Here is a 13,115-nt window from a genome sequence, read left to right on the forward strand (position 1 = left end):
TTCTCACTTTAACTAAACCCATGTAATATTATTTTTAAAACCTTTCTCATATTGGGTCACATTTCATCCAAATGTCTCATGGCCTCCCTTAGAAACACAGCTATAAAATCTAATCTCCTTTTCACCTGACATGATTTAAAACATTTACAGAGAGTTACCATCATGTCTTACACTTTTAAATCTTACTTTCTCCAAACAAGTTATACCTAATCCTCTCAAACCTTCAAATTCCCACTAGGCACGGTGGCTCATGCTTGTAGTCCCAGCACCTCGGGATGCCAAGGCAAGTGGATCATTTGAGGTCAGGAGTTCAAGAGCAGTCTGACCAACATGATGAAACCCCATCTCTACTAAAAATTCAAAAATTATCTGGGCATGGTACTGCATGACAGTATCCCAGCTACTCATGGGACTGAGGCATGAGGATTGCTTGAACCCAGGAGGCGGAGGTTGCAGTGAGCCGAGATTGTGCCACTGTACTCCAGCCTGGGCAACAGGGTAAGCCTCCATCAAAAAAAAAAAAAAAAAAAAGAAAGAAAGAAAAAAATTAAAAAACCTTCAAATTCCCAAATTATTATGTCTGTTCTGGGCAGTTATCCTTGGGTTTATCAATGTTCTCCTTCAACGTGAACTGAGCTAACAGTTTTGGGCAGGTTCTTCTATACACACTGCTGACCTATTTTACAGCTTGTTCAGTATGCCTGTGCTGTCATCTACATTCCAATTACAGGTTGGTCATCACACTGGTGACACCTTCTAAACATGAACCTATGACTCTATGGACAACATAAAATGTCTCTGCTATATTCACAGTTTTTCTAGCTCTTAACTAATATCATGGATTTTTTTTTTTTTAATATTCTGGATGGCTTTAGAATTGAGAAAATAATCTTTAAAACCCCAACAAAGATTTTGAGGAAATGAAGACCTTTATTTTTCTTGGAGATCAGCAATAAAATAATGGTAAATAATTCAGTACCCATGGTGGAGTGATAGTAGGGGACGGTTAAAATCTCCTTTTCTTATTTTAAATGAAATCTTATCCACAGGCAAAAGAAAAGGAGCCAGTGCTATTAGGCAAAGAGGATGAAAATGGAAGTGAAAATGAACTTAATAATTAGAACTAGAACCTAGAGGATATTGACCTATCATTTCACCCTTCCTATGTTACATGCCTTAAACTTTGGTTAAAATAAAGTTCTCAGTGCAGAAAAATTTGCATGTGGATTTGATTTTTTAATCCCATAAAAATGAAACAAATTATTAATTTTAAATAACTTCGAATAATTTCATAGATTAATAATGTGTGTTTCACTTTTAGCTGATAAGAAAAAAAAAAAAACCTCCTAACTATATGCTCTGAAAGTACATCTTTAATATATCTAAAAACAACTAGTGTCCATTGGGTCCACAATCAGAGATATATTGCAGAATGTCACATAAATTCAAGCAGGGAAAAAAGGTTTTAATTTACCAGGATTACTTAAACTGACTAAAGAAACTGTGAAAGAGTATTCTCAGATATATTCAAAAAAAAGCAATTACATTTCACTATGTCTCCAAATCATTTCAAATTTATCATATTTTAAGTGTCCTTAAATGTTCTTTTTGATTGGAAGAGTCCTATAAATGACAGGCAGTTTTGTGCTGTGCAAATTAGCAGCTTCTCCTAATTCTTTTCACAAGGCTGTCAATTTCTTATGTATTATCTCATCCAAGTTCACATAATGGAGACTCTTGTAAATTGTGAACCATATGCTTCATTGTGCAGTTCACAATTTAAATTTTATCAATGATGCCTTTAATTTTTTTAAAAAACTGACCAATATTGTGTATTTTGTATCTGTTTAATTTACCCTAGTTACACCTGAAATATATGTATTTTTATATTTAATCTATATTTCTGCAAATGAAGAATGTCAGTTTTCTTTGAACCCCAAGATCCCATCCTAGACTAAGGTGTAGGTGTATTTTTGTGTCTATGTGTGTATTCACCATTTCTACCTGGGTAAATCACTTATGTACAACTCCCTGCTTCCTGTCTGTTATTGTTTGAGACAAGTGAACTTGGCTGGAAGCGAGCATATTCCCTTTTTAGAAAACTTATTTTTTTTTCAGAAGACAATTTTGTATTAGTGCTTCATTTCTTTGCCTTCGTGAGGACACAAGTGATGCAGTTCCATACACCTTTCTTTAGATGAATTAAATAAGACATTTCTTAACAGTTATGAGCTAAACTTAATCTTCCTGGGCACTACTAGATTTCTTTTTATTTTTTATTTTTATTTTTTTTTTCTGTAATTTCAGGTAGTAAAAAGAAAACAGCAGTTGTAAATGCCACAATATACTCTCCAACATTTGGAAGAAATACGAAAACACAAAAACAAAAATACCCATTGTGATGCTCAGTAAGTATTCACTAGCAGAGAAGGCAAAGATTAAGAAACTAACAAGACATTCCAGGAAAAGAAAGTCACTCCCATCACATATATACAAGACACTGTAAGGCCATTAGTATTACTGGGGGAAATAAAAAGTAAAGGAACTCAGTTTTCATTTAAAATGTACAATACCTCCTATACAAATTTAAATTTATATACCTCTTATATCACAACTTTTGTTGTATGTATTAATAAACATCTTCATTCATCACCCTTTCAAATGTGTATTAAAACATGCTAAAATAGTGTTTTAATGGATAAAATATGACGTATATTTGAACATGCTAAAATGGTGTTTTAATGGATAAAATGACGTTAAGCAAACACAAACAGTATACAGACTGTCAGAAACATCATCACATATATAATAGCTTTATAGAGAAAAATTTATAAGCCCAGCAGTGGATTGTCAACATGCCAATAACTTCCTCCAGTCACTTTGGGGCACACAAATTAGAGGAACTAATTAAATGCTTGATTAAATTATTAAATATATGATTAAATAAAACTGTCCTCTTCCTTGGTATAATAAAAATACATTTTAAAATAAAAAATCCTATTTCATTTCATCCTGAAAACACAATTAAAATAAATTTGGCATTTACCTCATGTGATTAAAAATCCACTGGATACTTTAGAAGCGCAGGCAGCTCATGATACAGCTTTCTGACGGCACTCATCAATTCCTACAAATAACAAGAGGGTGAAAGAGAATATTCAGAGCAATACATGTCTCTGTAAAATGATGTTGATTAGCGATGAAACTTTTATTATCACTCTACACTGCCTTTTAAAATGTACCTGACTATATATTGCTGTTATAATAGCTTTTGTTAAATGTGCAATATAGCAATGAAAATTATGTCTGTCTAGGACTTCCAAGGTACTAAAACAGACCCCAGATTACGACATACTGCAAAATATCAAACCACACAGTAGCACGTTATTTTACTGAGAAAGGCTCTTGGATTATAAAAACAAAATAATTTGTAAATGAAATGTTTTCTTATGTGCGTTACCACATCAAATCATTTTTCTAATCATGATGCTAAGTTATCAGAAGTAGAGGGTTTAGCTTTTACCATTGGCTACTTTAACTAAATTGCAGCAAATATCCTTACTTTATATCTCATAGATTTCCCAGGGAAGAGCCATAAAATGTGGGAAATGATGGTTATCCATCTGATAAGTGAATATGCAATATGGTAGTTTTTAACTTATCAGATGAATGGCTATCATTTCCTACATTTTATGAATCTTCCTCAGGAAGACATAGAAAATAAAATAGGTATGCTTGCTAAAATAGCAAGATACTACATAGTATACACAGTAGAAAATTATATAGTAACTCACACTTTTACGGTTTCAATTATCTGGGGAAGAAACTTTTTTAAAAAAGCATTATTTTCTCCCATCTACTTGATGAAAGAGAAATAAAATAAGCAACATAGATGCGTATTTTGTTGCTGCATATTGTCACTTTCCCATGTTTCCCATACACAAATATGTAGCGTGATAACTGTATAGCATCCCTTTTCTACATGCCCATTACTCTAAGCCTCACACATGTTACATTCAGGAACAAATCTCAGTGAATCACCACCATGGACATCTGCTCATCCTTTCCCCTCTGCACATCCCCGACCCTTCCTTTAAACCTCTGACTCTTCAGGTGACAAAGATGGTCAAGGTAGAATAAAAAGAGATGGTAGAAAGATGGTGCTCCTGTATTCATAATAGCAAAGACATATAATATACCTAAATGCTCATCAATGGCAGATTGGATAAACAAAATGTGGTACATATACAATACAAAATGCTATGCAGCTATAAAAAAGAAAAAGATTATGACCTTTGCAGCAACGTGGACAGAGCTGGAGGCCATTATCTTAAGCAAAAAAATACAGGAACAGAAAACCAAATACCACATATTCTCACTTATAAGTGGAAGCTAAACAACGACAATACACAGACACAAAGAAGGAAACAACAGACACTGGGGCCTATTTAATTAAGAGTGGAGGGTTGGAGGAGGGAGAGAATCAAAAAATTACCTATCACATACTATGCCTATTCACTGGGTGATTAAATAGCCTATACAAGAAGCCCATGTGACATGCAATTCCCTATATAACAAACCTGAACATGTACCCCAAACCTAAAATAAAAGTTAAAAAAAAATGGTACTCAACTAAGAAGTATAACTTTGTCAAGGCACATATAGAAGATTGGAACATAAATACACGAGCATTTTCTTATCACAGGAGAAGTCATATAAGTTCATGATTTAAGTGTTAGATTTATAAAAATTACAGTATTTCAATTTTTCTGAAAGCTACTACTATCAGGAATTATATATATATATTATTTTCATATATAATATATTATTAAATATTTATTAATATATATATTTATAAACACATATATATATTTCTTATTACGTGTTTTCTTTTTTGTTTGTTTGTTTGTTTGGAGGTATTACAACTCACTTTGAGAAAAAGATGCTTTATAGCCAAATAAATTCAGTATAGTGAATAACACATCCTGTTAGGTTCTAGAAAGAAATCAAAAGCTACACTTCCACTAGACGGAAACAGACTTAGAAAGAAAGTGGTAACCACTTTTAGCAAGAAAGTGAGCATTCATATGTTCAGAATAGTAGGACACTAGGCAGAAAAACCCTAAAGCTCCAGGAATGGTTGTGTTGCATTTTATGAATTTCTACATATGTTGCAGAAACATCCCGTTTACTTGAGAATGCTTCAACTTCTCCAATGCCAGGTTGTCTTCTAAATCCATACAGTATTCACTTTTTTGTGCCCTGTTTTATTTTATGATTTATAAATCCACAGCAAACAACTCTTAACTCTTTATTGGAAGCTCACTGTAACAAGTGCTGTGATAGGAACTTTCATATGCATATCTCATTTAATCAACAAGATATGTACACTGTCACACTTTGCAACCATTGGCTTATATAATGGATATCTCAGCATACAAATCTTAAATTATAAGTTGTATGTTCCATGAAATAAAGTGCTGTTTCCTACTCATTGTAAGTTTTAAGTTCCATATATTTAATTTGACTAAAGTGCTTTCTGAATGTCTAAAGTGTTTATTGAGTGTTTTAAAATATATATGGAATGTGAAAATTATTCAACTAAATCCATGATCTATTAGTTTGAAATGTGAATTTTAGCATTACAACAGAGAGATTCCTGAAACCTCATAAGATCTTTTGTTTATGATATTTACATATTAGATATATGATCTCTTTGAGGAAGAAGAAATGTACATTATATTTACAACCCACAAACCAGAAATTCCTAATTCCTTGGAAGAAAATAATTTTAACTAATACCCAATGTTATTTGAGGGATGTGAAAAATAAGTTATGTTGGTGAAGTAAGGAGTATGAATGCAAAAGAAGATACAAGATAAACAGGATTAAAAGGAGACTATTTTTCTAAAAAGAAAACTAAATGGTCAAGTGAGTGGATAAATAAGTTGGGTGAAATGTGTTGATAAAACTTATAATAGCATTGTGTTTGCAAGGTATTTTTTGAAGGGCAGTTTAAGTAGTACAATTTTCCAAGTAGAAATTCCTCCAGAGTTTTGTGGGTTAATAACAAAATAATGGAGAAAAGAAACCAAAGCTGTAATTTCTAAAAAAGTAAATCAAAATTTACAATGGTGGGGCATCACATTCTGTATTAAATGATAACAGCAGATGAGAAGCCAGGCCCAGATGTAATCCTAGATTATGTGATTTATTAGATTCTTCTCACCAAAATGATTTAGAGAAATAGTAGAAAGATATTAGTAATAGAATAAATATTGTTCAGGCCAGGTGCGGTGGCTCAGATCTGTAATCCCAGCACTTTGAAAGGCTGAGGCAGGCAGATCAACTGAGGTCAGGAGTTCAAGACCAGCCTGGCCAACACAGAGAAACCTCGTCTCTACTAAAAATAAAAAAGTAAAAAAATCCGGGTGTGGTGGCATATGCACCTGTAATGCCAGCTACTTGGGAGGCTGAGGTAGAAGAATTGCTTGAACCCGGGAGGCAGAGGTTGCAGTGAGCCAAGATGGCATCACTACACTCCACCCTGGGCAACAGAATGAGACTCTGACATAATAATAATAATAAATATTGTTCAGAGGATAAAAGAGGAAAATATGAAAATCAGTTTCTTAAGAATTGGTAGATGTAGCTCAACTGAGCTGGGACAAGATTGAGAACAGAAACATTAAGAAGCTATATCCTGAACACTTTAATCGACACAATTCAAGGTGAGTGATAATGTTTATAAACAAAAGACAAAAAGTGGGAATTTGATGAATGTGTATTTTAAAGTAGTTAACAGACAAAAGATACCCCCAAACCATGTGTAAAAAAAAATAAAATTCATCTGTATGCTTAGGATGGTCAATAAAATCTAAAGTAGTGAGTGTATCTAATTAAAAAAAGAAATAGATCCAGTCTCATAGTCATCATGATATAATGGTTAAGAGAGAAAATAATGTTAAAGAGAGGTAGTGAACATGCTGTAACAGTAACTAGAGAGGATTAATATTTTTAAACTTCAAACAAATGTGACTCTAACTTCAAGGCCAGCAATATGTAAATGCAATTGATAAAATAATAACTGGCTGTGTTGACTTCTTATACAACACACGTAATCATCTTTAAAGATAAACAATACTTTAAATTGATTCAAACTGGGGTAAGCATATCATTTAGGTTTACAGTGATATGCTAGGAATAATTTGAAAAAGAAGGAAACAATCTCCCTCGAACTTCAGTGCTACTTGAAGTTTTAGAAGGAAAAATATCAACCCACACTTGAATGTTTCTAGGTGGAAATAGTCTGTAGTTATTAATTATGTCTCTACAATTGTTTCAGAGAAAGATTTGAAAACCCCTGCTTTAAAGAAAAAGGTACACATTTTTACCATTTTCTCTGTCTTTTTCTACCACATTTTATAGTGATTCTCACACTTTATTTCAAGGTGGGGAAAAAGGGAGAATACTTTTCCAGAGAAAATATATACTATATGACATCTTCTCTCAAAAGGAAATGAATCCTTTAATTTATTTAAATGTTTATTTATTATTATTCATACTTTATATAGAGTAGCCTAGAGCATTTCACATGGCATAACACAGGCTTTCACACATGATGCAGGGTTCATCATGGTCAAAAAGTCTGGCTGGTAAATTTCTTGGATGATTGCATAAGGCTAATAAAACAGCATCACTTAAGGATCATCCAAGTGATCTGCAGCCTCTCACTCTCAACATCGTTGTCTTTTTGTTAGGTTAATCAAGTTAAAAATTTTCATTGTGTTTAAACTTTTAAAAGTTGAAATTCTACCATAGCTACACATTTTCTTAAGTGGATAGTGTATTTTGTTTGGTCTTAAAACATATGTTTATAAAATCTCTCTCTTTAAATTACACACAAACAAACACACAAAACTTTTGTGTCTTGTATCACAATAGCAAAATAATAACGATAATTAACAGTTATGGAATGCTTTCCATATGCCAGGCACTGTTCTATGTACATTATATTTATTTGCATGGTTAATTCTCACAACAGCCCAAATATATTATTTTATCCCAATTGAAAGATACAAAGTTGTGGCACAGAGGGATTAACTAATCAGGTAAGTAAAGAGCTAAGATTTAAACCAAGGTGGTTTGACTTCAGAGTCTGAGCTACTAAGAATTGCTGCACTATCTTTGAATAAAAGATACCAATAATGGCATTCAGATAACAATTGTGCAGACATGTTCCTTAACCATCGCAACTACTCTTGACCAAAAAATATCAAATCATTAAAAATGTGATAGAGTGGCAGAAGTAGTGAGTGAGAAACAACAGAGCTCAAGCTATCTGAAGGCATGGGCTACTCCTGCTTACTTTATCTCATATTCATTGGTAAAGCATCTAAGACAAAGTAAGCCAGTATCCAAGAAATATTTGTTGTATGAGTGATTAATAAAGAAAGAGGCTTATATGAGCACTGGTATTTCTGCATATCTTGGCTGGAAGTGCAAACTTCACACACTAGTCCAGATTCAGCACACATTTTCAGTGGATTCACACTCTCACCTTCAACTACACTGTCTAAGACTCTCACATAATCCCTTGATCCCTGGCCACCTGTGTTCCATTTACAATTGCCTATATTCATATTCATTAAAGCCTTTTATGCTACAGTCCTTTAATAAACTGCTCTAATGAAAAAATCTATTGTAATTTCATTTAATATAGGTAATTTTAACACAGATTTTTGATAGAAAATACCATAATTCAGGATAGTAATTCTAATGGTAGGAAGATCAGGCAGTAACACTATAAACCAGAAATCCAAACCAAGAAGCCAATACCCTGGGAAGTCCTGAGTTCCTCCTTCTCTCTCACCTCCCCAGAAGCATCGCAAATCCGTCTACATGTTATCATTATTACTGCCACACCCACTCCAACCTTTCTCCTGGATTATTCTGATGGTCTCCTAACTAGTCTTTCTTCTTAAGCTTCTGCCCTTTCAATCTATTCTATACCTTCCAACCAAAATTATCTTAAAATATCAATTGGATCATGTCTTTCCACAAATGACTTCCTGTTGTGCTTTGAATATTTAAAAAAAAAATCTTTATTTTTAAATGTTAAATCTAAAAGGCCTGGCCTGATCTGGTCACAGTCAACCTCACTTTCTGGCCTGCTCTCACCAGGCTCCATCTGTGCTGAAAGCTTCATTCTATTTCAAAGCCCTTACATGGCCTGTTGCCACTGTTAGAGCAATCCTCTTTCCATTCCTTGCTTAGTCATTCCCTTCTTTCCTTAGGTATCAGCTTAAATGCCACTTCCAAATGAATACCTCTTCCTAAACGGGAGTGCCTTTTGATATTCTGTTTGGCTTCCTGAAGTTTTCATCCCTGTCATTTTTTCATAATAATAGAGTGGTTTTGAGTTCAAGATTTATGTCCAGACTTACTGAGTTTAAATTTTGAGTGCATCGCTTGCTAGACTGCATGGTGTTAGGAAAGTTGTAATCCTTGTTATGCTCTAGTTTCCTTATTTATAAAATCAGATACAACATCATGTACCTAAAGGGATGGTTGTGAGGACTAAGTGAGTTAATACAACTAAGCACTCAGAATAGGGCTTTGTACATCAAATACTCAATAAATGGAACTGTCAATACTAAGTGAAATCATATTTATTTGAGTAATCTTTTGATTACATTTTGCTATCCTGATAAACATGCAAACTTAAGACGAGCAGGAGCCCTGGCTATATTGTTACCCAACCACAAACTTGGTGCCTCAACAGTACTTTCCTTAGAAAAATTCATTACATATTTATTTAATTAATCAGCTAAATAAATGTGTGAATCTATAAATGCACAGAATAAATAATTTTAAAATAAAATACTATAGATCAGCGATTTTGGGGAGGGTGGATCTTTGATATCCACAAAATCATACAATATGTGGCAGTCTGCTTCACTTCTTTGGAAGGTTCCCTGGATCTAAAGACAATTTTGATATTGTGTTCACTCAACTGTTTCTCAATTCAAAGATATTTGAGAAATGACTGTAAAACACTTAGAGAAATTTGTGGCGGGTCATCTCATCTTCTTTCATTACTGGCAAATTGGGTTGTTAGTGAGTACAAACCCTTTGATGACTTTCAGAAAAAAAATTCTAATATAATATTTCTAAGTTTTAAAGAAATCTTTTCACCATTATCAAAGCTACCACACAGTTCCTTGGGGCTAGACTTTATTCTAAGAAAATCTCAAAACTCAGCTTCCCACAGGATTTATCTTCTAATCTTCTAACTTTGGTTCTGATTTGTTGGCATTGCTGTTTTGTAGATGTCACCTTATGATGCATAGTCAGTAAGGATGTCTTGCTGATGCTTTTGAGAAAACTGCTATCCCAGTCCTCAAAACGGAAAGTATAAGATGCCAGATACCTAGACTTTCTAACCGTTAAAAAACAGAAATAACACTTTTTTGAGGTATGACTGGCATACGGAAAGCTGTACGTATTTAAGGTACACAACTTCATGAGTTTGAAGATAACTTTACACTTGTGAAACAACCTTCACCTCACATAGAGAAATAATAATAATAAAGAGGGTTTATGATTTTTAATATTTCTATTTAAATGTAGCTATGCTGATAAAAACATGAAAAGAAAGTGTTATACTAAAGCCTACTGAGTTGCTTTGTTCTGCTTTTTTAAGAATATTAATTTGGTCCTTTTTAAACATTTTTATTTATGTATTCATTTATATTAATTGATAAACATTATACATATTTATCAAGTACAACATGTTTCAAAATATGTACACACTCTGGAATGGCTAATGTATAATAGTATAATTACTATATACATTTCATTTCTTCACATACTTACCATTTTTTTGTGGTGAAAGCATTTAAAATCTATTCCCTTAGCAATTTCCAGATATAATTATTGGATTATATCTGGAATTATATTCTAGGTGACTGTGTTATTGACTATGGTCATCACGTTTTACATTCAATCTCTGCAACTAATTCTTCCCACCTAACTGAAATCTAGTATACCTTGACCAACATCTCCTCAACCCTGCCCTGCACTCACCACACCTGCTCTCTACTTCTGAGTTCCATTTTTTTAGATTTAACATGTAAGTGAAATCATGATATATTGGTATTTCTGTGCCTGGCTTATTTTACTTAACACGATGTCCCACAGGCTCATCAATGTTGTTGCATATGATGGAATTTCCTTCTTTTAAGAGACTGGGAAGTATTCTGTTGTGTATATTTACATTTTCTTTATTCATGCATCTGATGAGAAACAATTAAGTTGATTCCATATCTTGGCCATTGTGAATAATACTGCAATAAACATGAGATGCAGGCATCTCTTCAACATATTGATTTTATTTCCTTGGGATATATACCCAGTAGTGGGATAGCTACATCATATGGTAATTCTATTTTTAATTTATTGATAAACCATCATACTGTATTCCATAATGGCTGTTCTAATTTATATTTCCAACTATAGTATACAGGGATTACCTTTCTCTATATCCTCTTCAATACTTGTTATCTGTCATCTTTTTTATCATAACAATTTTAACAGGTGTGAGGTGTTAGCTCATTGTGGCTTTAATTTGCTTTTATTTGATTATTAGTGATTGTGAGCATTTTTTCTATAACTGTTCACTATTTATATGCCTTACTTTGAGAAATGTCTGTTCAGATCCTTTGCCCATTTTAAAATCAGGTTATTTGTTGTCCTGCTATTGAGTTTTGTTAATTCTTTATGCATTTTTGACATTAAACCTTTGTCAGATATGTGGTTTTCTCCCATTTCATAGGTTGTCTCTTTACTCTGTTCATTGTTTCCTTGGCTGCGCAGAAGGTTTTCAGTTTTATATAACACCATTAGTCTATTTTCCCTTTTGTTACTTATACTTTAGGGGATGATATCTTAAAAATCATTGCCCAGATTAGTGTCATGGAACTTTTCCCTGTCTTCTTCAAGTAGTTATGAAGTTTCACATCTTATATGAAAGTCTTTAATCCAATTTAAGTTGATTTTTGTATATAGTGTGAGATAAGGGTGTAAATTCATTCTTGCATGCAGAAGACAAGCAGGAATAAGTTAGTACCCTGGAAAAATTCATGTATCACAAACACGGCTATGCCAGATACACTAGAGTGTCTTTTCCTGAAAAAGTTAATTGGAGGTTGGTAACCAGAAGGTTCTAAAGGGCAGCTCCTTTTAACTTCTTCCTCTGAGAAAGGGCAATGATAGCAACAATCCAACCCCATACTGTGGTGTCCTCATAGAAGCCATTCCAACTGTCAGTGCAAAATTTCTTATCAAGCCCCTACTACTACAGCTTTAGACCTTTTATAGAATGCAAACAGACAAGCAGGGGAGGTGGAAAATGAAACAAACAAACAAACATAAAAGAAGTAGTAAGGAAAAAGGGATATGGGAATGGGTGAAATGTCTCCAAGAAGAAAAGGAGCATCTGGCTGCTGGAACTGATGACCCACACTTTGAGGGTTAAAGTTACACTGGCTGAATCAATTCCCGGGCTAGCCTCATTTCTCTGCAGATGTACCATATTATATTCAGAGTATTTTCCCAAACTGTGTTCCTTTACCTATAATCCTAAAATAGTTTGGCCTAAGTACTATTACTAAGTACTAACTACTAGGCTGAAGAATTTTGAAAGAAAAATCTACAGCAGAGAATAGGAAGTAGAATAGAGACTAGAGAGAAATAGCTTCTCTTAAGTGAAAGCTTATGATTCAATCAATCAACTATAAAATAATTTTAGTCTAAATGGACCCATAACACATTCTGATCTCAAATTATATTTGAACATATCAAGAAGTAGAGATTCAGAGAGGTAGAGTGACTTACTGACAGCAAGCTGAAATGGCAGCAGAACTTTGGCTTCCAGATGCTACACAGTGAGTGTTTTCTGACTTGTTTCACCCTCAGAGGACACTGTTGCCAATGCTTGTGCATAGTTGTTAGATTTATATTCAGCACTTTCCTGGAATTGCTGATTCCTGATCCTATATGCTGTCCTTTATAAAAAATGGATCTATAAACTTATATCAGTCTCTTTCAATGAC

General features: G+C 33.5%; 1 protein-coding gene across 12 annotated transcripts in view; it reads right to left on the reverse strand.

The window, feature by feature from the left end:
• The window catches only part of LOC105493874 (leucine rich repeat and Ig domain containing 2), a 1,258,361-nt gene that overhangs the window by 693,308 nt on the left and 551,938 nt on the right, over window positions 1-13,115 (reverse strand). For all 12 annotated transcript variants that reach the window (XR_011612666.1, XM_071077897.1, XM_071077888.1 and 9 more), the window contains one exon: window positions 3,047-3,127. The gene's annotated coding sequence lies outside the window, so the exon portion shown is untranslated. The remainder of the gene's footprint in view (window positions 1-3,046; window positions 3,128-13,115) is intronic.

Source organism: Macaca nemestrina, chromosome 14 (assembly GCF_043159975.1).
Source record: "Macaca nemestrina isolate mMacNem1 chromosome 14, mMacNem.hap1, whole genome shotgun sequence".
In the NCBI taxonomy this organism is placed as follows: Eukaryota; Metazoa; Chordata; class Mammalia; order Primates; family Cercopithecidae; genus Macaca; species Macaca nemestrina.